General features: G+C 43.2%; 1 protein-coding gene across 22 annotated transcripts in view; it reads right to left on the bottom strand.

Annotated features, from left to right (window-relative positions):
- Positions 1–22,804, bottom strand: part of ZMIZ1 (zinc finger MIZ-type containing 1) — a 510,613-nt gene that overhangs the window by 470,448 nt on the left and 17,361 nt on the right. For 20 of the 22 annotated variants that reach the window (XM_075934734.1, XM_075934747.1, XM_075934741.1 and 17 more), the window contains exon 1: positions 18,819–19,171. The exons of 1 other annotated variant lie outside the window; for it this stretch is intronic. The gene's annotated coding sequence lies outside the window, so the exon portion shown is untranslated. Of the gene's footprint in view, positions 1–5,695; positions 5,822–18,818; positions 19,172–22,804 lie in introns of those variants that run through there. One more of the 22 variants, XM_075934735.1, reaches the window with a different exon arrangement.

The following is a 22,804-nucleotide window of genomic DNA, read 5'->3' as shown; positions in this document are numbered from 1 at the left end:
GAGTTTCAAAGTCATAGCTCTGCCTCCCACAAAATGTCGCAGGGAACATATCCCAGCAAGGGGGGTCCTATCTAAATACATTGCCAGTACAGTAAAACCAAGTTGGATGTAGGATTCACATGAAGATTCCGGATCTGCAGAAATATTAACTTCGTCTGAACCAGCGGAACTTAACTGGCTGCTCTGGAGAAAACAAAATCACTAGCGCTGCATTAACCAAATCTATGCTTGCAAGAATGGTCATGGAAGCTTACATGGCAAAAAATGCCGAGGACGTTGGCTCTAATGCTCATCTAATGGCATGTCAACATTTAACATGGGGCAGCTGTAGCGTTTCAGGTCATGTCTACACTACCAGTGATGTCATCAAAAATTATGTCACTTGGGGGTGCGAATATTCCACCGCCTGAGCCATTTCAGTTACGCCAGCGTAAGCACTAGTGTGCACAGAGCTATGTCGGTGAGAGAGATTCTTCTGCCAGCATAGCTACTGCTGCTCCTTGGGGGTGGATTACTGTCAACAGGAAAGCTGTTTCCCATCAGCAGAGAGCAGCTACACGAGATTTTTAAGAGTGGTGCAGCTGCTTCAGTAAAGCGCCAGCTCTCTAGTGTAGACACAGCTTCAGGGTAGACACTAACAATGCTGGCAGGAGGGGTCAAGTGCTGTCTACATTGGGGGTTAGGTCAGCATGGGTCCATTTGTCAAGGGCGTGAAACAGCCACACCGAAGAAATACAGCTATACCAATTTAAGACTCTACTGTAGACCAGGCCTTAGACTCTGTACCTTATAGTACCACGGTAGAGCATTTGCCGAGCACTGACAAAAGGAAGAATGACATATTCTGAAGAACCAAACACAACTTGCCCTGCAGCACCAGACAGAGGGAAGAAGGGGTTCTTTGGAAATTTCTTGCCTTTGTAGTGGCCAGGCCTACCCCCATCTACTTTCTGAGGTATGATCAGATCACAGCCTGAAGTGTTATGGCTTCAGGCAGAATGTTTCCAGCATCGTTTCAGTTCTCTGAATCCCTTTACTGAAGATCAAAAGGGTTTCAGCTTTCTAAGTCCGTAAACTGGACCCAGGGTTTCAAACAGGAATAGCCTTCAGTACACCATACACCAGATTCGTTGACTGGCAGAGATAAGTTCCTGTTTGTCTATGTTTGTTTTCCTTTTGATTTGCTTCACTCCTGATTATTTCCATTAGCAGCAAGGGCTTCTTAGCATATATTTGCTGTGACTTTTACTTACTTCCTAATAATAATGATTCTACCAATCCAGCTGAAAAGTTATCGCTTTTTTTTAGATTTATACTGGAGCAATGTGAGGAAAAAACTATCTCTGTTTGTCAGGACTTCCATGGGCCAACTACACGTGAATGTGATATAGCAGATATGACGTAAAGCTAGCCCCTGATAATGTTAGAAAAGAAAAATATGTTAAAAGAAGAAAGTGTTTCTTCCCTACTAAATCTGCTACATTGTATTTAACAATCTCTAAATTTACTTTCTTTGAAGACTTGACAAAATTCCTTTGATTTTTGCTTTGGGACTGGTGGGGGCGGCTACAAGCTAACTATGTCTATTCCTAGACTTTTTTTTAAGTGCATCTTGGGAGCTGTAGTTTTGAGCACACATTATTCTATCTGCTTTAAAAGCTGTCTGTTTTAAAGAAACATCTCCTTAGGCTATACTATATGCTCTACATAGTGAAAATAATTGTTTATGAAGACAATCTGGCATCTCCTTAACACATCCACAGACTAGTATCCTGAAACCATAGAGCAGGTACAGAAGTATCCTAGCATCTGCTTAATTGTTGTACCTCTACCCTCTTTGGACATATGAACAGTTCACTCTGGTCATATCTAAACTGCACATGCCACAGCAGCTGAACGGCTGTTGTGCTGTAATACAAGCATTTATTACAGAGACAGAATGGCTTTTTCTGTCACTGTAGCTAATCCAAGAGGCAATAGTTAGGTTGACAGCAGAATTCTTCCATCACCCTTGTGGTGCTACACTCAGGCATAAGTCTTCATCTCTCAAGTAGGCAGCTCATTCATCCAGTTTTAAGCTGGACAGTTCTGTTTTTGTAAGCTCTGTCCCTGTGCGGTACTAACATATAACCAGGCATTGTTTTGTCTGGTACCAGCATGGCCACACTGAGAATGCCGTTTTGCAAAGCTTAATGCTTTGTCCTTGCTGCCACTACCTGGGAGGAGCTGTCTTCAAAATGACATCCTCGTGTGGTGTAAAATTGCAATCACTGTGGGGTAGGCTCAGTCCATTCCAAAAGTTTCTGCAACTAAGATGGTGTCCTGTATCGTAAAGGTGCATTAGTGGCCATGACTCTCTTCAGCATCACTGAATTTTTCATACCTCTGAATAATTTTTCAGACCTCAGCTTGGTCCGCCTACGTTTTAGATGTGAACTAGGTCTAAGAGCTTTGTAACACCTGAAAGCAGTAGTATAGACAAAGGCAACTGCACCTGAAACACCTCTGAACTGGATGAAGTCTCAGGGATTGGGAGCCTACTGTTTTTCCCTCAGACAGCTAACACATTAAATCTACAACTTGCCTTGTCTACATTAGGATTTTAATGGATGTTAATGTGTTAGCACCTTTTTTTTCTAGTAAAGGCAAAGCCCCTCAGTGCTAATACAGATCATTAGTCTGCTGAGATCTCTAGCAAGTGGCAATCCTGATGATTTTTTTTATGGTGATGTGGACATATGGGTCTCAGAATTAGACTAAGGATGTTAAGCAGGTAATTGACTAATCCTGTACTCAATACCATTTTTACTGAGCACACAATTATTTGATAAGGAGCCCCACTGTGGCTCTGCAGTTTAAATGTAGTAGGAGCCAGGCAGCACGGCTCCCACTACATTTAAATTGCAGAGCTGCGGTGGGGAGAGGTCCCAGTCTGTGCTTGCCCTGGTTCCCCCCAACGCTGGCTCCTGCTTCCCCCAGCTGCCTCTGATATAGATGCTGCCAGGGGAGGAGGGAATGAGTAGTAGAACTGACTACCCTATAAACCTAGGCCTATTGGGTAGTCGACTAATCAACTGTTCTTTTGCATCCCTAAATTAGACCCAGGTCAAGATAATTGTAAATAGCTACTAAAATGACACAGCGGTAAAATAACTTTTGTGCACCACTGATCTGAACTAAAATTAAACCAATGATGTGGCAAGATGATAAGAAATTAGCTGACAACAAATCAGGAGATTTAGTTTTGATTTGTATATAAACATCTGCACAGTTGAAAGCTATGTTCTGGCACTTCAATATGAATACAATTTAATTAAAGATTGTTTTATATGGGACATGCATTTGATACTCTAGTTTGGAGGGTTCAAAAGACTTCTAGTTGCTTAATCTGTCGACAGACAATGATTTTACACATCATTTCTCTCTCTCGCTTGCACACACACACACACTAGTTTTTTTAACAGGACAAAATAATCTGAATTTCTATGGGATACATAGTGCCAGCTCATTTACCTGCAAGGCTGCAGTTCCATCTTTTTACAACAAGAAAAGGGGGAAAAACACATGTGCATTGTCTCCACTCCACTCTCCCCCCCCCCCCCCCCCCCATGAACTAACAAAATAAATTGGTTTTAAAACAGTAGAAAACAATCCACTCACTCCACCTGTCAAGAACTGTTCTCCAAAGTCTCTTAGGAAATTAAGTAAAATAACTTCTCTGATGGAAAGGCATTAGGATTTTCCTCATAGAAGCAGAAAGCTCGCATCTGAATATACGTGGATGAAAATGAAAGTCCATAGTACAGTATGTATATGACACCCACAAAATAGTTACACCAGCAAGTCAAACTACCAGAATTCTATTGATTACATGACCGTGACTAGCAATGCAGCAGAGAAGTCATCCACATACAAGGGGAGAGGTGTTTTCTGAGTACTTATCAGAAGCCAGAGCAATAATTCTTACCTGGAAAGTGCTGTTTGCAGCTGCTTGCTGATTTGTCAGCACACATACTGCTCTTTCCTCATGATTTATGATGTTCTAGCACTGAGACTTCTATTACTGTCCTCATTTATTGCCTGCAGCTGTCATTCTCACTAGCAATTCTACAGTTGGTTTGTAGGTGTAGTACCAAAGGTATTTAGAGCGTACACCTAGAGATGCAATTTTAATCAAACCAATTCACAAGCTTCATTAAGATGTTGGAACGATGCATGGGGCATAGCAATTAAAGTGGACTTGACCGACAGAGATGAAGTCCTATCTCTCTCTCTCTCTCATACACACACACAAGCAATTAAATACCTCCAAGACTATTTGTATCTGGCAGCACTATGGATTTTTTGTGGATGTGTTAAATAAAGGTAAAAATTTCGCCTCGGACTCTCTGAGACCTTGACAAGTATTTAAAAATGCAATGTATGTTTTACATTTTCACTTCACCCTCCCTCTTGCCTTCCTCTCGCCCAAAATGGCCAAGCTAAAGGTAAACACTCCACTCCATTTACTATCACTCTCTGTTCTTCCCAATTCGATTAGATGAACTTTCCAACATGTCCTAGATTGTCAACACATTCAGGCTATTTCCATCTGGTAGGGGTGGGGCCTAAACTACATTATTTTCCCAGAGATCCTCCCATCTTTGGTAGCATTTTATACACATCAAGAATTTGCGTTTCCAAAAACGACTCAACCTCTACAGCTGCCACTTAAGCCAGTGGGAGCTGCAGGTGTTCTGTACTTCTGAAATTATGCCCCCAGTTCCATATATGTGAGCAGGTATTAATAAATGTTTGACAGACAGTAAACTGAGGCAAAGTGCAAGAGCAAACTCAAACAATAATGGAAATCTCCGCTTTTTTAAAAAAATAACACATTTCTTGCATGAATGGTTGTGGTGAAAAAACGTGTAAATAAGAATTCTAAAGGAACAAAAACCAGAAAGCAAATCAAAAGAACCCCACATGTATCATGATTTATAACCTTATGATTTTGGGCAACCTGGCTGCTAATGGATGAATGTTGGCGGTGAGCATCTGCTTTAATTGCTAAACAACATGGTTTCAGTAGTACAGCCCCTCTTTCAAACACTATACAAACTGCGCAACCTAAAATCACAACACTCAAGTCTAAAATGTTAATCATCACGTTACATAAGATGGCTGCCTGAAGGCTACCACTTCTGTTGTCCTGCATTATTTACATTTTAACAGATGATAAAAAACCCAAAAACCCAAATTACAATAAAGGTTCTAAACCTCCAAAAGCAAAAAGACAGACCATGCTTTGGCTAAGGCCAGCACTATTACCATATGCTATGATGGTAATATATAGTAAGGTATAATAGCACATTTGAAATACAAAACCACAAAGTGTTCAGATACTGATCAGTCACATTTGTACAATCCTATTATCCCCCTTAGAAAAGTTTAGTCTGATCCTATCAGTGTGAATTTCAGGAAGTGTACAGAACTGAACCTGTGGAATAATGGCCCCTAAGAAAACAATCAGTTTCTACTCAGTAGTCTGCTTTCCAGGTTAACCAACAAAATCAGCTTTTAAATAATATGCTAATTAGTTGTTTGATACTCAACATACTGACATTACATCTGTCTTGCACTCCTCATCCTCCAGCTATCATCATTGGGAGGAGGAGGGGGAGTTCAATTTAAAAAAATAAAAAAGCTAGCCTACCTTTTAATCTTTACACTGTATTCTTTAGGAATGAAATTTGTGCCTCACACACTTTTGCTCCCTTTTCCTCCATCTCTGTGTGCAACTGGAAGACGCTCTCTCTAATTACATCCTTCTCTGTAAATGCTACAACACACAAATATACAAGCACACACATTTAAAGGCTGCTTTCAGGCTGAAATGGTCCCTGTGAGTTTTTAGCTTATGTTATATTTCTAATTCAATTAAGGATATCACAAATACTCGGCCTCTTCCCCCACACGTTCTTAAGTACAATGGGAACCATAACTGGAAAGAGGAGTTCATTCCAATTGACTGCTATTCACCGTGTACTGTCCTGATCTATTGATGTGGCAGAAAGACACAGGTGGAGAACTCCTGCTATTGAACTGAAGTCTCTTGAAGTTCCTCATCTTAGTCACTCAATAACAGAAATGAAAAACTAACAACATTTGAAGCAACCCTCCATCATTAAATCTCTTTAACACTGAGGCAGGAAGAGTGAAGCATTTATAAAGTGGATAAAAACCAAACACACCTCAAACAGTACTTGTGAGTCAGTTCTGAAAATGTTCTAAACCACATTTATTTTTTGTAAGACAGAAATCACAAATCTGATTTTTCTTCCTGGAATGACACCTTTAGGGCACAATCCTGGAAACACTTAAGCACACATATCTTTCCTTGATCTTTTATCTAGTTGTACTGTATACACAACTTAAGTTATTCATCTGCATGTGTGGGCCAAGGGCAGACCAAAATATATTAATAGTAAGGGTGAGACTCAGATTTTTAAAACATGTAGGAACTGCTGTGCGAAGCGTCACAACTCTACATGTGCTAGAAGCCCAAATCTCATTTTTCAAAAGGGATTTAGGCACAGTCTAAATTCCATCAATATTTAGTCTCCTAAATCACCTTGGTATTGCATAATACCTTTAAAAAATTGGGCCTTAAACCCCATAAGGTTTAAACTTTAAAGTAAACAGAAAGGGTGCTGTGGTTATATCAGTGTGTGTGTGTTTATATCTCAAACTAAAAATATTACCCACTTTCATATACAGCAGTTGCAAGAGAATGCCAGCCTTTTCGGTGTTGTTTATTAGGGCTTTCTATTTATTGAACTAAGAAGACAAGCCATCTTTTAAAAGGGATTTGCACATATGTAGTTAATCCTTACACTCTTTTGAAAATGCTTCTGAATCCACATTGGCAGTGAGGAGAGAGACTTGGCTTCCTAATTCGTTGCTTCCTCAACAAACAACAATTCAGGTCACTCTCCTGCCTCACCAATTTCTGCCACAAAATCAAGTGAGAATTCACAAGAGCCTGAGAGGAATAAACAGAAAAATATTAAGTATTTAACAGATATGAACTTTTCCCCATCATTTTGTGATTTAAAACACTGGATGCAAGAATTTCACAAAAGGCTACAACAAAGTTTATTCACTGAGAAAATAATGTATATTTTTAAGGCCATGTCACATCATAATAAAGTCAGCAAGGACTGGAGTGGGCAAATTACTTGGACTCTATCAGGGTGTTTTCACTTTTTGCATTGAAGTGTGAAAGGAACCTTGTAAGACAATTACATAAAGCCATGATCAAAAACCTATTGTGAAGCACCTCACTTAGCCACTGTAATGAACTGTTGTAAGTGGAACAATATTAGTATATATCCATGAGATGTTTTTCCCTCCTTACTTCAATTATTAATACATTCACCTGTGTTTCTAATGGCATTGAGAATAGCCAGGCAGGGTACTACCAGATACAGTGCAGGTTTGTGGGACAATTATTCTATGTGCATTAGTGTTGTTGTTGTTACATTTAGTAGATCTAATATCAGTTAAAATCGGAAAGGAACCTCAATGGACTAAGGCAGCACTAAGCCCAGATATCCAAACGATTAAAGATAATGTACTAAAATACTGCACCAGTCAGTCAACTTATATTCTAGCCCAATCTGTGGAAATCTGGCAAATCTTCCATACTGATGTTTAAAATCTTTGCATATTAGTTAAGGGAACTACAATAGTGAAAACCCAAACTGAGCATATTAAACAGAGTGTGGCAAACCTCCTGTTTCTGAGCACAAAGCTGTATTTTCTGGCAAGGCAGGTCGAGAGAGACGTGGAAGGGGAAAGCTGTAAGGAGCCAGTGGATCTGTGTACATTTTGGCAGGTTTACTTAGTAAATTGTTCTGCATAAACATTTAAGACACATTATTTACTATTGCGCATCTGCCCTCAAATGGCAACTTTAAGAGTGTGGATAAACAGACAAAGATGTCATCTGTCCAGACTAAAGTTCCTATGGAAGAGTTTACTTTCATACCCTCTGATTTTAATGTGTCAAGGATATTACCAATCAGTGCCACTCCTGCTGTTTTAAGTTAATGCAAGATAAAGTCCTATTTTTTTCGGTTTCTTACATAAATGCTTCCGAGCAAAATTTCTTTCTACAGCAGAACTAATTACCACATTAAAGCTGTGGTATATAAGGGCTCTTGTCTTATCTGGGCCTGATCCTGGAATTCCTCCTTTTGCAAGCACATTTCCACTGAGTGAATCGGCATTCTGCACAGACAACTTCTTGATGATACCAAAAGATCCAGAATTTAAAGCACAAAACATACATAAAGCAAAATTGCATATACAATGGTATGCGCATGCACACAGAGAATACATGATGGTGTGTGGTCTGACTTACAGATTTCACCAGCAAGTGGTTAAGGTGTCCTCATTACTAACAAATGGCTTTGCCACTGGTCAGTTATGTAGGTCAATTCAAACCTGTTCCAGTAAAAACCTATACGCCACACCGTGGTGTATTCTGCAATGCCACAGACTTTACAGAAAAATATGTATTAATATTTCAGGGAGTTTCAAAAGAAAGTTACTGGAATTATTATTATACTACTGTGTCTTTCAAACTAGCTACCTGAGTTAAAAGAGGCCTGCTTTTGTATCTAAATGCCGAGTGCCCACATCTATTTTAGTCAACTGCAAATTCTCTGGGGAAGGACAGAGTTTTTATTACTATGTGTTTGTAGAATGGCTAGCTTAACAGGGTCTCAATCCTACAAAACACAAATACTACTACTAAAAATAGGTGCCCATTGCTTCTGAAAATGTACAATTCAAAGTCATTGGCACAGGATCTTTTAATATATTGGACTTCTGTCCATCTCATGTTTCTGAATGGGTTTTTCTTTGCTTGCATGTATACCTTAGAAGTATCAAGTATGCAAGGTCTGGTTTTGCAAGACGACTTCATGGAGGCCTCCGATGACTGACACGAGCTCTTAAAGTTATGGTGTGAGATGTGGGTGTGATATATTTAACAATGACATCCTTTCTCCCAACTGTGTATTGCACAGTGGAGCTTTGTGTGTGCTAACAAACAAACAAAAAAATCTGACCAAATATTTCTTCCCCATTCTGTCTCTTGATTGCCTTAAACAGGTCCTTTGAAGAACCACCATCAGCAGAGGGCTATGGGAGAGGCACAGCAGAAAAGATGAATTGGTGAAGAGTATGCAAAGATGCAGATTTTATTATGGTGGAACAGCAGGGAGCCCACGGTTAAAGTGCATCAGAGTTTTCAGTAACTCCATATACCCTATCTGCTCAGAGTGTTCACAAAGAAGGAATTGCTTCCCAGTGTCTTTATAGTACCTACATAACAGTGCCATCATGAGGTACACTTAGGCTACGTCTACACTGCAGGCTTTTTGCACAAGAACTGTTTTGCACAAGAGTTCTTGTGCAAAAGGTCTTGCACAAGAGCGCATCCACACTGCCATGTGCTTTTGCGCAAGCGCGCCTATGGCGGTGTGGACACTCTCTTGCGCAAGAAAGCACTGATGGCCATTTTAGCCATAGGGGTTTCTTGCGCAAGAACCCACTGTTGCCCGTTCACACTGCCTTCTTGCACAAGAGCTCTTGGCGCAAGCGGGATTATCCCTCGTGGGGAGAGGAATAACCCCTGCACAAGAAGCCCTCTTATCTGATGCTTTACTATAAATTTACTTGCACAAGAATACACGTTCAGTGTAGACGCTCTGCAAGTTTTTGCGTAAGAACAGGTGTTCCTGTGCAAAAAGTCTGCAGTGTAGATGTAGCCTTAGTATTTATAAAGTGGTTTAAGAAGCTTAGATTAAAGAGCTCCAACGATCATAGAAGCATTGTCAGGAGAAAGTTCACTAAACCGGGTTCCTGGTAAAAAGAGCATTTCAATCTTCAATGCAAATTGTTAAATCAAATATAAAGTGCATCAACCTGCGGCAGAACAAAAAGAGGAAGTTTCCTTTGAAAATGCGTGGAGAAGGCACAGGGTTGCTGCAAGGGCAGCCTGCGTAAGCTGTGCACCTGTTGTAAACAAGTTAACTCCTGTGATCCTATTGTTTGGAAAGAGTTATCAGAGCATTAAACAAACATAGAAATGGTAGGAGGGACACAAAGAAATCTGGCAGACCCTGTGGCAGTCACATCACGATTCTTACCCTCAGCAGACCGCAGCAAAAGAAACTCTCTCTCGTTTATAAACGATTCTATTAAGAATTGAATGTAATTGAGGAAGTCTCAACATTATGTTTAATGCTTGTTTTTCCCCTGGGGAAGAGGAAAAGGCAGCCAGATGGGATTTCTGTTGACCCATGAACAGTGTTCCCTGTAAGCTGTGTGCTTGTGCGGCCATTCAGGAAAGACTCAAATGCCTCCCAGCTCATTAGCGGAGCGCCCGCCTCGAAGCTTGTGTTTCTCCTGGTGGTGCACAGTCACACACTTTCTTCTGTACATGGATGGAAAAAATCTGCACATAGATGGAAAAGATTAGAGGGAACATCATCCATCAACACTTTCCCGCTTTTAACAGGCTCTTTGCTGTTGCACACTTCTTACCCGCTAGCCCAGTGTTCTCATACTAGAAACACACTTTCCTCAAATTTTCCTTCTACACAAGCATTCCATTTTTTGGCCGCTAAGAAGGCCAAAATCTTATGAGCAACGTTTGTGTTGCTTTTGTGTTGTTAAATTTGGAGGCAGAAAAGGGAAATCTTAAAAACTTGAAGGTGAGACAGGAGCCTTCTTATTAAATCCAGCTGAAGTCACTGCCCAAAAGCTTCCTTAACACAGTTCAGGATGCCTAACGGTGCCTCATTTCTTTCCAGAATGTTGAGTGCACCTATACCAAATCCTCAGGAAACACCTATATTCAGGGGGCACGCCAATTTCTCCCCCCAGCCTCTCTTCTTCCCCTGGAGCTGGCAAGAGTCACTAGTCACAGAGTGTAAGTATTTTTCAGCCCCGTTACAGGCAGACGTTAGGAAAAACTAAGTGAATGTACGATTTTAGGTGGTGGGTTGTGTCCCACAAAACTCATTTGTCTGCCACCGTTCTTCAGTGTGTTATGAACAGCCGTATTGACTGATGCAGGGATACTTGCTGTAGATAACCATAGCTCACACCAAGATGAGGCAAGGTACATCTGCACCCAAATGGATGCGGGGCTCCTCCTTTCTGTGATGAGTCATGTGGGTTGTGTGGGCAGATTTGCACAATGGTCGGTTGTTGCCATAGCAATCTGCAAGCATCTATGACAATATTACTACAGGAAACAGGTTAAGCTAGGGGACGTTCCAGAGGGAATCCTAGGACAAGGTTCAAAGGGAGGTAACATCTGCCAACTCTGAGGTGGTTTGTGCTTAATAGGTGAAATGGTTGGGTATAGGCCTGGCATGGTTCACAAAAGCCACCCTAAACGTAACTTTTACCTTATAGAGGACACAGTCTGAGATTTTCTACTGCTGTACCCAGCTACCATCCATGGAGCACTCCATATTATCTGGAAGGACAGAGTGCTGCAATATTATCCAGAGTGGGCTAGATGTCACTCAAAAGAGGGCAGAGTTAAGGGTGCAGGGCAGAACTGGCAATACTTTAATCTATGAAAAATAGGAACTACAGAGTTAAAGTATAAGTACGTTTGACTTCCTGGTGGGCTAAGAAACACTCCAGTCAACGTTAATCTTGCGTTAATCATTTCTGGGCAGGGAATTTCTGGGCAGGAAATGGGAGTAGCAAGGGGGCCATGATGGGAGGGCAGAAGCAGATTCCCTGGGGAACACCTTTCTGCTGCTACTCAATAGCTTGGTATCTCTAATAGCCTGGAACTGACATGGCTACAAGAACACTGCATATCTCCCTGCCACTCACCTACCTACTCTGCCCTTTTCCTGCATCCTTCATGCCTCCCACTATAGCAGGAGGAGCAATGAAGGTGCCAAACTAAGATCAGCTGCAAGTGGGTGATACCAGATTGGGGGTGATCAGAACCCTCATTTGCGTTTCAAGTGTGTGAGGAAAAAATTAAGGACTGAAAAATCTGTCATGAGGGGAGGAAGGATTGTATTTCAGGAACACCTTGCTTAAACGGTCTCAGATCTGGAGCCCTGGAACCTCGTTGGATTCTCGTGAGCCACCGCAAGTTTCAAGACAATCCAAATAAGGATGTGGATTTCAGAGCACTTAGGAAAATCAAGTGTTAAACAGTAAGCTAGTCTCAATCTTAAGTATAATGGTGCTGTCACCCAGCCATGACCCATTAACCAAGAGAGACACAAAGCTCAGGGCCTCTGTATTTGCGGGAGGGTGGGTGTTTAAACCGGGAAAAGAAAAGAGAAGCTTCCACTTTAAAAACTGCTGGCTAAGTGGTAGAAGGTGTATGTTTCAGGAGGCTGAAAAGCTCTTCTGTTCTCAGAGGGTAACAGGAGCACAGCCAAGAGACAAGCAGATATTTATCAGAGGAATTGTTTTTTCCTACTAAATGGCCAATTGAAGCCCTTGCCATTCTGTCGTATATCTGTGTCACTATAGCCCCAATAAATAAAACGCTCTGATTAGTTATGAGACTATCTGGAAACCCCTAGGAGACTGATAACACCGGCTTTGTCATCCAGTCAATCATCATGCTCTGCAGTCTCAGGGAACTGCACAAACAAATAAACCCCAAATTGCTCTCAGCTGAGCTGCACTTCTCCCATTATTTCGCCTATCCGAGTTGCCTCTGCCAACAAGTGTGTTAATCTGTTAAGCAAAAGGTCCTTACAAAACCAGGTACCAAAAATTGTAACAAGATCAGGGCACAGTTTATCTACATTGGATGCGTTTGTGTATTAAGCAGATGAACCAGTTAGTATCCTTCAATTAATACCTTCCGGGCCCACATTGACTTATGCTTGTGAAATACACACATAGCTCCTCCCCTCTTGCTCCCCCACCTCCTCCACTGATTTCTTACCCATGGTTTACAATAGCAGAGGCAAGAAACAGTTTCAAGAGTCCAGACGCAATGATTAGAAAATTACCATGTTGATTTCACATTACGCTGCATGGAAGGTATATAATGTCTGTTGGCTTCATTCTCATGCGAATTTCAAGTAGATGTATTTATTAGTATCTCTTTTGGTATTGCTCCCACTTCCTACCTTACGTTAGGCTTTCAGGAAGTAGTGGCTGCTGTGGAGAGTAGGAAGATAAAAACATGTGCCCTTCGCAATAAAAAACTGAGCAACTGGTCGAGAGTCTGCACGCACAAAAGTTCGTTCTACCTCTCCACTGCCTTAGCAAGCGAAAGAAAGCGCGGAACAACCAAGAATGCCTTCGATTTTGCACAGAAACTGAAATATGGTTTTGTTGCAAAGGAGACAGTGACAGTACTACTAGCAGGGCAGAGAGTCCCAAGCATAGTTTATGAGTGGAGTATTAAAAAAAGAGGAGACACAAAATTCAAGGTCACATCGGCCTGGAGAAGGATGTCTTAGTATTATGACATCTGTTTTACAATCAACGTTCCACCATCCGCTGACATATACACATTTAGACAGGAGCAACTCAAATAGCAAGTTCCTCAAAAAGACAAACAGTGAACAGTAGGGGCAATCCAAATCCACAGATGTATGGTACTTCCAAGATTTCTGTGGTGCCATTAATAGTAAAAGGATTTTATATTTTTTTAAAAAAAATACTACCTAGATTGAACCAATAGGCTATACATTTTACTTTGTGAAGCAATTTATTGCAGCTCTGTAGTCAGAGAGACACAGCATCAGTAGTAGGATAAAGTTCCCATATTCATTTAAATGAAGTGTTCACTTAATAGCTTGGATGTGACCACTTGAAAGCTAACATTATTAAATAACTAACCAAAATACAAAACGCCCAGCCTGCACTATTGAACTAGCATTAGAAAGGGCATATGGGTCTACTTTGTTGTTAGCCCTTTAGAGCCACCTTTAAAAAGCAAGCTATCATCCCCTCACTCTAGAAACAATTTGATCCAGCTGTTCCAGAATTGGATGATGGGAGTATAAGCTACTGCTTTTACCCCCATATCCAGGTCTGAAAGGTATAATTATTTCAACTGATGCAAACAGAAGACAGCTTGAATCAAATGAACAACATTTCTATTACCATTCGCTGCATAATTCAACTAGGCAGACTAAGGCTCCACACAAGATCGTTTTCTCTCTACCACTAGAAAAGTACTATCTCCAATATTTTCCCTCCTTCTTTCCTTACAAGAAGTCTGCACCACCATGCTCATATAATTAGAGCCCAACATTTGCAAGTAGTGTTTTCAATGCAGCTCAACCTATTTAAAACAAAAACATCATATGACCAAGCATAAGACCTTCCTCTATTCTCATAATACACTAATGCCTCCAACAGTCAAACTAGGATGTTCCATTACACCTCCTCACCTGGACATTTTACAACCTACAGCCCCTTAAAAAACCTCCCCCAAATTAACCAACCTAAATACAAAATTGTTCTATAAAATCCAATGTAAACAAATACAATTAAATTGTTACATACGTAGTTTTTACTTTGCGCAACGCTTTGATTTGCAAATCTTGTGTTTTTAAGCCCATTTGAAGAATAAATTATTGCTCGCTCCATTGACACCGCCCAGCCTGATGTCAGCAGAAAAGTTTAGATCCACACAAAAGTTCAGTGGAATAACACAATGCTCCCCTCTTACTGAACTACTGGGAACAGCCCATGCGTTTGCGCTTTATACTACATCTTGATGAAATATGCTTCTTCTTTAAAAAGCAAACCAACATCTTAAATGGATAAAGAAGTCTTGTCCGCACAGTAGCTGATAAGTGCAATCATAAACAGATTCTCAGCGCTATAGTAATATTATCGCCACAACTGTACAGAATACTGTATGAATTTCAAAGAAATTGGTATTACTAGTCAATTTCATAGTGGTCAAATTCGCTACCATAGGCACTAATTGCAGAGCTAGATATTTATAAGAAACAGATTCCACAGGTAGAACAATGGCTAGAGTATTCTCTGCACTGTTTGATTCCCCAAGTTATTATGGCATGGTGGTCAAAAACTAGTAGACCCAAGGCCACTCTTATGATCATTCCTCAAGTTACAACGTATTCTGCAACTTGGAAATACATTTGTTGCCTCCCAATGGTAGGGCTCATGTTAACCAGAGAGAAGTCAAAACAAAAAAAAACAAAACAAAAAAAGTGTGTGTCTTTCCAGCTTATAGTGAGAAACCAAACCTTCCTAGCCGATAAGAGAAGTTAAGTTGCTAGGGACTAGCCTACTTTGGTTCGACTGCAGTGTCACTGATGTAGTTACCACCTATGAGTTTTGTTGTGGACACAAAACTTTTGGAACCTATAAGAGTGGAAGAGATATAGGGTAAAGGTCAGGCAACTTGGAAGAAAAATTGTGAATGAAAAGGTATGTGCCTAGAATTTCATCACTTCAACTCCTTGTAAACCTTTCTGATCATTAAAAAATATATTTTTAAGTAATGAGAAAAAATTATCTTTGGTGCCATACAATATTTTGGAAAACAAAGTTCTACACCACACTCATATCCAGTTTTCATTATCTCAAGACACTACAAAGCCATGCACTGTATAGATGTCCACAACATGATTTTTTCCCCATAGAGTTTTAGCTGAGCCTTTGCCCACAGATTCAATTTTTAAAATCATGATTAAATTTTATTTAAGGTGTTGTGGACCTTAACTGCTGTAAATAGTAAAAACATCCATTCATGTTGATGTGAATGGGACAGACAAGTGAATATACTCAATTCGCTGTCTCTGTTTTTTTATTTTGAAATGAAAATAAAATCCCCTTTTAGATAAACCTACAAAGTGGACAAGAATTACTTCTGACATAGGGCAAAACCACAAATCCAGCAATTAATCCTGAGCAATGTTTTATTTTGTTCCTTTTACTTCCTAAAGACAGTCCTAGAACTTCAGTTCTCATGTTCCATAAAACATTGTTTTTCTTTTTAAAAAACACACAGAATAGCTACTTAAAAATTCAGATAATTTTGCACACAGGAGAAAAATATTGTCGTCTGTTTCCTTAGCCTCAGAATTTTTGTGGAAACTAAAAACACAGTGATAAAAAAAGCAAAATTGAGTCCTCTCATTTGGAATGTTTAGATTATTTTAAGTCATTTTGTCCACAGTCTCATTTTAATAAATGGTCTTTTCTCCCTCCAACTTCCCCCCCCCCAAACTCAAGAGGAAAACAGTGTCACCAAATGCACTCAACCAGCCTCAAAGTCACACGTGCTCTATTGCAGATCTTGCTTTCAATGTGTCTTTTGTTTGATGGCTGGTGTTTCAACATCCTCGACTTGAACAGAAAAAGGTCAGCGCAAGTCTTCTGGCATTCATAAACCTGAATCAGGCCCCGCCAAGAGAAGATTGATGCCATAGTAAACTTCCCTCCATCAAAAGAAGGGGGTGCAAGTTTGAGGCAGAAGCTCTGTGTCAGATGAATCCTAATTCTCCCAAAGACAGTCAGTGGTTCCATGTGTATGGTTTTGCTGAGCCTCTTTGTCAAACTTTTCCTCAGTTGCCTGTGCATTAATTTCGGGTTAGAACTTTTACCACAGTGCAAAATGATCACACAAGTATTACAGCCTGATTGGTCTTTCATTAGCTAGAATCCTGCCTAACCATTTATTGTGGGCTTTTTTTTTTAACCCATATCCTATGCCCACCCCCATTCTCCTGTCTGGAGAGAAGGAAACTACATCATTAACCTCCCAATTTACAAGGCCAAGTTCCATATTGCCACTATAGAAAAGCTGTTGCTAAAGATTCCTTAAAAGCTCGGGCACTTCAAGGCAGTTGGAACTACTCAAGCAGAGCCCAGAGCCAAAGCTTTGCCAGAGCATTAATGGGTCTTTTGCCCTTTTAAATTTTATAAGCCTGTCACCTCTCAGATGCACACAGTTCTATTCAGGAGGCTAAGGGGCCATTTCATATTTAAAAGAAAGCTTGCATAGGTAGCACCCTACAACTACCCCAGGTCATTCATCTCCCACCGGCTCTCTTACTGTCTCTTAGGAAACCTTTGATAGAGCATTTGTTCAGGCTGCCAAGTTAAATCCTCCTCCTTCATGTCAATGCATTGAAAAAAGCAGTCAGAACACCAGCTTCACTCAGGCCTGCTGAAGTAAATGGAGAAAACCAATTCCTCTGTCACTACAGAGCCATTAAGCCGTTTGCAGATTATTAACTGAAGCACAAAAATATGCCCTGTGCACCATCAGACAGTACTGCTTCCCTTAGCCTCGGTCTCGAGAAATTGGGGGCAGTTTTCTCAGTCTCAAAAGTCCAGCTGCCTGGACTGAGACTCACAATCACAGCAGGATTTTTTTTTCTTTCCATTATACACAGTTCAGGCTTTAGGAAGCACTGCAAGGAGGTCTGCACCAGCAGTAAGAACTTAACACAACAACTAGTCTTGTGCTCCCCGTCACAGACTCCAAGGTAGGACTGAAATTAAACTCTCTCCACGTGTAAAAACAAAGTTTGCAGGTGTAGAAAAATGGGAATAGCCACAACTTCCCCACTCACCCTTTCCTCTCCACTGTCCTCTATTGCAAAATCAGCTTAGAGAACTCCCCCACCACACACACATACACACAATGATTAGAGCCAGGAATACAGCAGGAGTAGATGGCTCCTATTTTTATGTTTACATTCCTTAAGTGTCTTTTAACTGGCTGCCATTCTCCCTTTTACTGCAGCTAGCTCAGCCAGTCTCCCGTGAAAACGATTCCCTCCTTTTTCCTTTCACAATGGCAAGAAAGCAGGAGTTGGGTTCTTTCAATCGGCCCCTCTTTCTCCTCCCCCCCCCCCCCGGCTTCCTGGACAGATGTACACAGGAGAGGGAGAGAGAGTCTACTCTTGCCTTGTGATTGAGAGGCCCCAGTCCCAACTGGCTTTCAAAACCCAGACACAAGGAATTTACACTCAGGCAAGCTTCCCAAAGCCCGGACAACATGCCCAATCTCTCCCCCCTACAAACACACACGCTCCCCCCCCCCAAAAAAAAAATACTTTAGCTATTGCAGCCTTGCTCTCCCCACCCCTTACCCCCCAAAGATTCTTCAGTCCCAGCTAGACTGATCGGTGCACAACCGGCGCAGTCAGGAAAGGTAAACTGGCCAGAAAACAGAAGCTATCCGGATTATTTGTAAACCTCCTTTGTTTTTATGGCACAAGCTCGCTCGCTCTCTGCCTCTCCGGCATGCCTAATTCGCCTCATTGTTTCAGCTTTTAAAACTTAGATCTTAGACCCCCCCCCCTTATAATTTGCAAGGATTCCTCCTTTTACGGTCCCCTATTTCCCCAACACTGCCCCCTTCCCTCCCCAGCTCCAGGAGGAGGGAGGGATCCGAGCCCCACAAGCATAATATAAAACACTCCGGTTCCTTAATCTCTATTCGCTACAATCACAAAAAGGCAAGGAATTTCCTTTTCCGCTGGAGCTCCTGTTTTCTTTCTCTGCCTCATTCCCCCTTTCTCCTCTCCCAGCCACACAGATACAACCTGTCCCTTTAAGAAGTCTCCACACATTTTCTTGTCTCGCAAAAAAAAAAAAAAAAAAAAAAAAGCCCCCAAAACCAAATGTTCTCTCTCTATAGATCCATATATATTTCCTTAGCTTGCTTTCTCCATTGTTTCGCCTCATTCAAGACAGAATCTTTGCCCGGTCACCAGCACAGGGAGGTGAGACCGTAAGACTGAAATAGACACGAAACTTACCTACAGATCGCTCAGCAGGCTTGCAGCAAGAAATATCATAAGGAAGCAGCCAGGCAAAAATCCTCTTTCTCCAACTGATTGGCAGCTCTGTTCAGGTGCTTTTAAATATATTTTTTTTTTATTTAAAAGCCGCTTCTCCCTCCTGATCCCCCCCTCCAATACAGACAGTGAAAAGGAGCTCAATGTTAGTGGGTGAGTAAGTGAATCAACTAGCAGAGAGCACAGCAAGTTGAAGTGTCAAATTACATTGGCTATTCTATTACCAAAGGGCCATGCTTTGTGGCTGTTGGCAAAATCTGTCCCAGATTCCTATCTGAAAGGGAGCTGCCTTGGGTAGAGATGGTCTGTCCGTCGCTCCCTCGTCTCGCTCCCTCTTTTCCCTCCCCGCAAAGTTAAAGATGCAAATATTGGTTTACAAGATGATTTTTTTTTTTTTTGCAATCACAAACTTCCTCTTGAGCCTAGTGAATGGTGCGTAGCCCAGCCCTTCCCGGAGTGGAGCCGGGACGCACGGGGAGCATCTGCTGGATGGGTGTATGGATGAAGAGGGGAGACCCCGCTCTGGAATTGATGTAATTAACAGCGTGCCTCAGTGCATGTCCTCTACGGTGGGTGTTTTTTGGGGGGAGGGGGCAGGGCGTAGGGGAGCTGGGAAGATTACTGGTTGGAAGGGGCAAGCTCCTTTTGCTTTTGTGTGTGTGTTTCTTTTTATCTTAGTTCCGTGGGGACTTCCTTTCTAGCCCCACACAGCACGGACGCTCTGTTCTCCGTCTCTAGGGGTACCAAGAGAAGAGAACTGCTCCCGAAGAGAGCTTTCTATCGGCCGGGAGCAGCCACCCCCGGCCCGAAGAGGAGTGGCGGTAGCATCACACGCACAAGCTTCCCCAAAGAAGGACGGCTCAGGGAAGAGGGAGGGGAAACCAGACACAAAGAGGAGGGGCTGGTTTTTATTTTAATAGCAGCCACTCCGGATGCGGGGGGGCCAATCGTCCCTGAAAGTTTGAGCGTGTTGTTGGCCATCAGTGCAATGAGTTGTCCTCCCCTCCTGCCGACACTTTTTTTCCAAGTGCAAAGCTGGGGGCTTTTAAGAGGGCCTCGCAGATCTTGATGCTCAACAACAACAAAAATAGAGCGAAGGTGTTTTTTTAAAAGAACAAATCCAGCGTGATTGCCAATAAGACAAACGCAATTCCGTGTCATGAGCAGGATCGAGCTTCTAAAACCAACTCCTCCGATCTCTTCCCCTCCCCATCCCGCTACCAACACCCCCAGGCCAATCAGTATTTTAGGAGGAGTTGTTAATAAGCCTAATATATTCATTCCGGTTCCAAGGGGGCTTGTTAGATTATGCAATTAAGACAAGCACTGGAAGCAGGAGCTGGGGTTTTCTCGGGCTGCGGGAGGAGGAGAGGGGAATGCAGCATTTAAGGGGTGGCGGGTTACCACCAGGGAAGAGGGACCTGAGGTTTTGTCGTGCCCTCTGCACGCTGCAAACCCTCAGGGAGACAATCGCCGTCCTTGGGCGGCCTCGGTGCCGGGTTAGTGGCGCTCGCTGCCTTACGTGGGTGTTCCCTGTCCGCAGGGAGCAGGAATTCAGCGTTGCTGGGGAGGGGAGGGGCCCTGCCCCGGGCTGCTGCTGCCTTTCTCGGCTCCCTCCCCAGCCAGCTTCCCCGTCGATAATTCCCTCCTCGAACCGGAATTTAGCCTCCGCCTGGGCTAGCGGCTGCCTCGCCACAAATCCTCCGTCCTTGGGGCGCTGCATCGCTAAGGGCCTGATCCAAAGGCGACGGGGGGCAGCCAGCCCTTCACGGGGGGGGGGGGGCTTTTCCCCTGGACCCCCAGAGTCACCTCAAGTGAGCTCCTCTGTGCTTTTCCCACGCCCCCCCCCCAACCTAGTGTCGCCCCCCCCCCCAGCTAGCCCAGCCCAACTTGCTTTTTGCCCCTCCCCCGGTCTAGGCGCCTTTGCAAGATACCAGCCGACCGAGGAGGGAAGCGAGCAGCCCCCGGCCCAGGGCCGGTCTCCCGAGGCGGCTGCCAAGCTCCCCCCCGCCGCCGCCGCCGCCGGCAGCTGTGCAAATACTGAGCCACGCCCGCCAGCAGGTCACCTCTCTGGCGGGGGTGGGCCAGCAGCGAGGCGGGAGGGTGCAGGCGCCCCCGTTCCATGCGCGGCCGGATCCGGGCGCCGGGTTTTGCAAGCAGCCGGCGTGTCAGGCGGAGAGCGCTGAATAACAAAGACAAGTTTGAGAGCAGCCGCGGCGGCAGGGCTGGCGGAGTGACGTCAGGGAACAATGCCCGTGCCAGCCGCGCTGACACACGCCCCGCGCGGCTGCTGTCCGCCCCCCCCCTCCCTTCTCTCCACGCCGCCACACGCAGCGCGGGGCTCTCCGCCGCCTCGCGCCTTAAAGGGGCCGCTGCTGCGCGCGCCTGGGGCAGCTGCTTCCCCGGCTGGAAGCCGCGCACAACCCCCAGCAAGCCGGGGAGCGCAGGATCGGGCCCCACCTCCGCCGCGGTGCACCAGATGGCCCGATGATGAGCTCCGCGGCGATTTGATTGCAGCCGAGGGGGTGCTGTTTATTGCCACGGTGCACAGTGGCTGCAGGAGCCGGGCAGGGAGCAGGACCCTCAGCTCGTGGGCTGGAGGGGGGGCAGTGTCCCCTGAAACCTGGGCGCTCCTGCAGCCGCTCAGGAGAGGTGCAAATGCGGCTCAGGTGATTAGCAGAGGCCCACAGCTGGGTTTTGTTTCCAGGCGTGGTGCATATTTTGCACCTACCTCAGTGCATATACCAAAAAATTATTCCGCACACCTAGGTGGTAGAGATTAGAGGGTGCACTGATTCAGGCCCTTACTCTGTGTCACTGTCCTGGGACAAAGGCATGACCTTGGGCTGAGCATGCAGGATCCAATAAGCACTCCCTTCTCCCACTTAATTTTACCAGTGGGTGGAGTTACTGATTTTGAAGAGGGAAAGGGCCATGCATAAGCCTGTGCAGCAGCAGATTTACATTTTAAAATGGGTCCTCTGAGTTTGGGTGTCAGTTTGGAACACCTAAGGCCTGAGTGTCAGAAGTGTTCAGAGCCAAGACCTGCTCCAATGCCCCATGAAAACAATGGAAGTATTCCAGTGGATCTTACTGAGCTTTGCAGCATCTCATATACATCGGGACAGTGGTGATACTCAGTCCCATGGGGTTTCGGCATGTAGATTGTAAGCTTTGGGGGGTACGGAACCATCATTTGTTCTGAGTGTGTATGGCTATTTGCACAATAGGGACCTGGTCCATTAGTAGGGCTGCTGCATTATTATTTGTATTACCACGGCAATAATACAAATAAAAACGAACAATAATTGGGATTTCCGAAACATCCTACCTCCCATTTATTACAGAACTCGTCCCCTCTCCTCAGAGCCAACTGCCTTTAAAAATTTGGTCCTTGATAGCTCCCTCTCAGAAAACAATGATGCCCACTTTTAAAAATGTAGTTCTTAACCAATCTATGCTTTAGTTTCCTTATCTGGAAAACAGGGATAATAATCCTGTATTATGTGCCAGGAAATGTTTTACTTGTAACATACTCCGAAAGATGATGGAAGGAAAAAAAGAGTAATTTTATTTATTCTACAAGTGCAAAAATGTCAATGTTATAGTGTGTTTCCTCCATGTTGGGAAAGAGCCATATAACATTTCATAAGAAGAACACTACTAATAGCTTCAGTGGATTTTCATTGACTCACAATAGGGACAAAGTATATTAAAGTTGGGTTTTAATGTAGATGTTTTGATTAGGGTGGTGTTATTTTATATCAGTTAGGATTAGACACGCTGTTTGCGCAGCTTTAAAAAAAATCTCTTACATTGCATGTGCTAAAATTTAATAAAATTGGAATATTTTGAATAATGTGTTTAAACGGGGAAAAAACAAGTGTTTCACTTCCCATCACCGTAGAGGGGTCCATGCAATAGAAATAGGATTAATAGGATAAGTG

The sequence above is a fragment of the Pelodiscus sinensis genome, chromosome 8 (genome assembly GCF_049634645.1).
Source record: "Pelodiscus sinensis isolate JC-2024 chromosome 8, ASM4963464v1, whole genome shotgun sequence".
Classification (NCBI taxonomy): domain Eukaryota; kingdom Metazoa; phylum Chordata; order Testudines; family Trionychidae; genus Pelodiscus; species Pelodiscus sinensis.
This window is presented reverse-complemented; position numbering and strand designations above follow the sequence as displayed.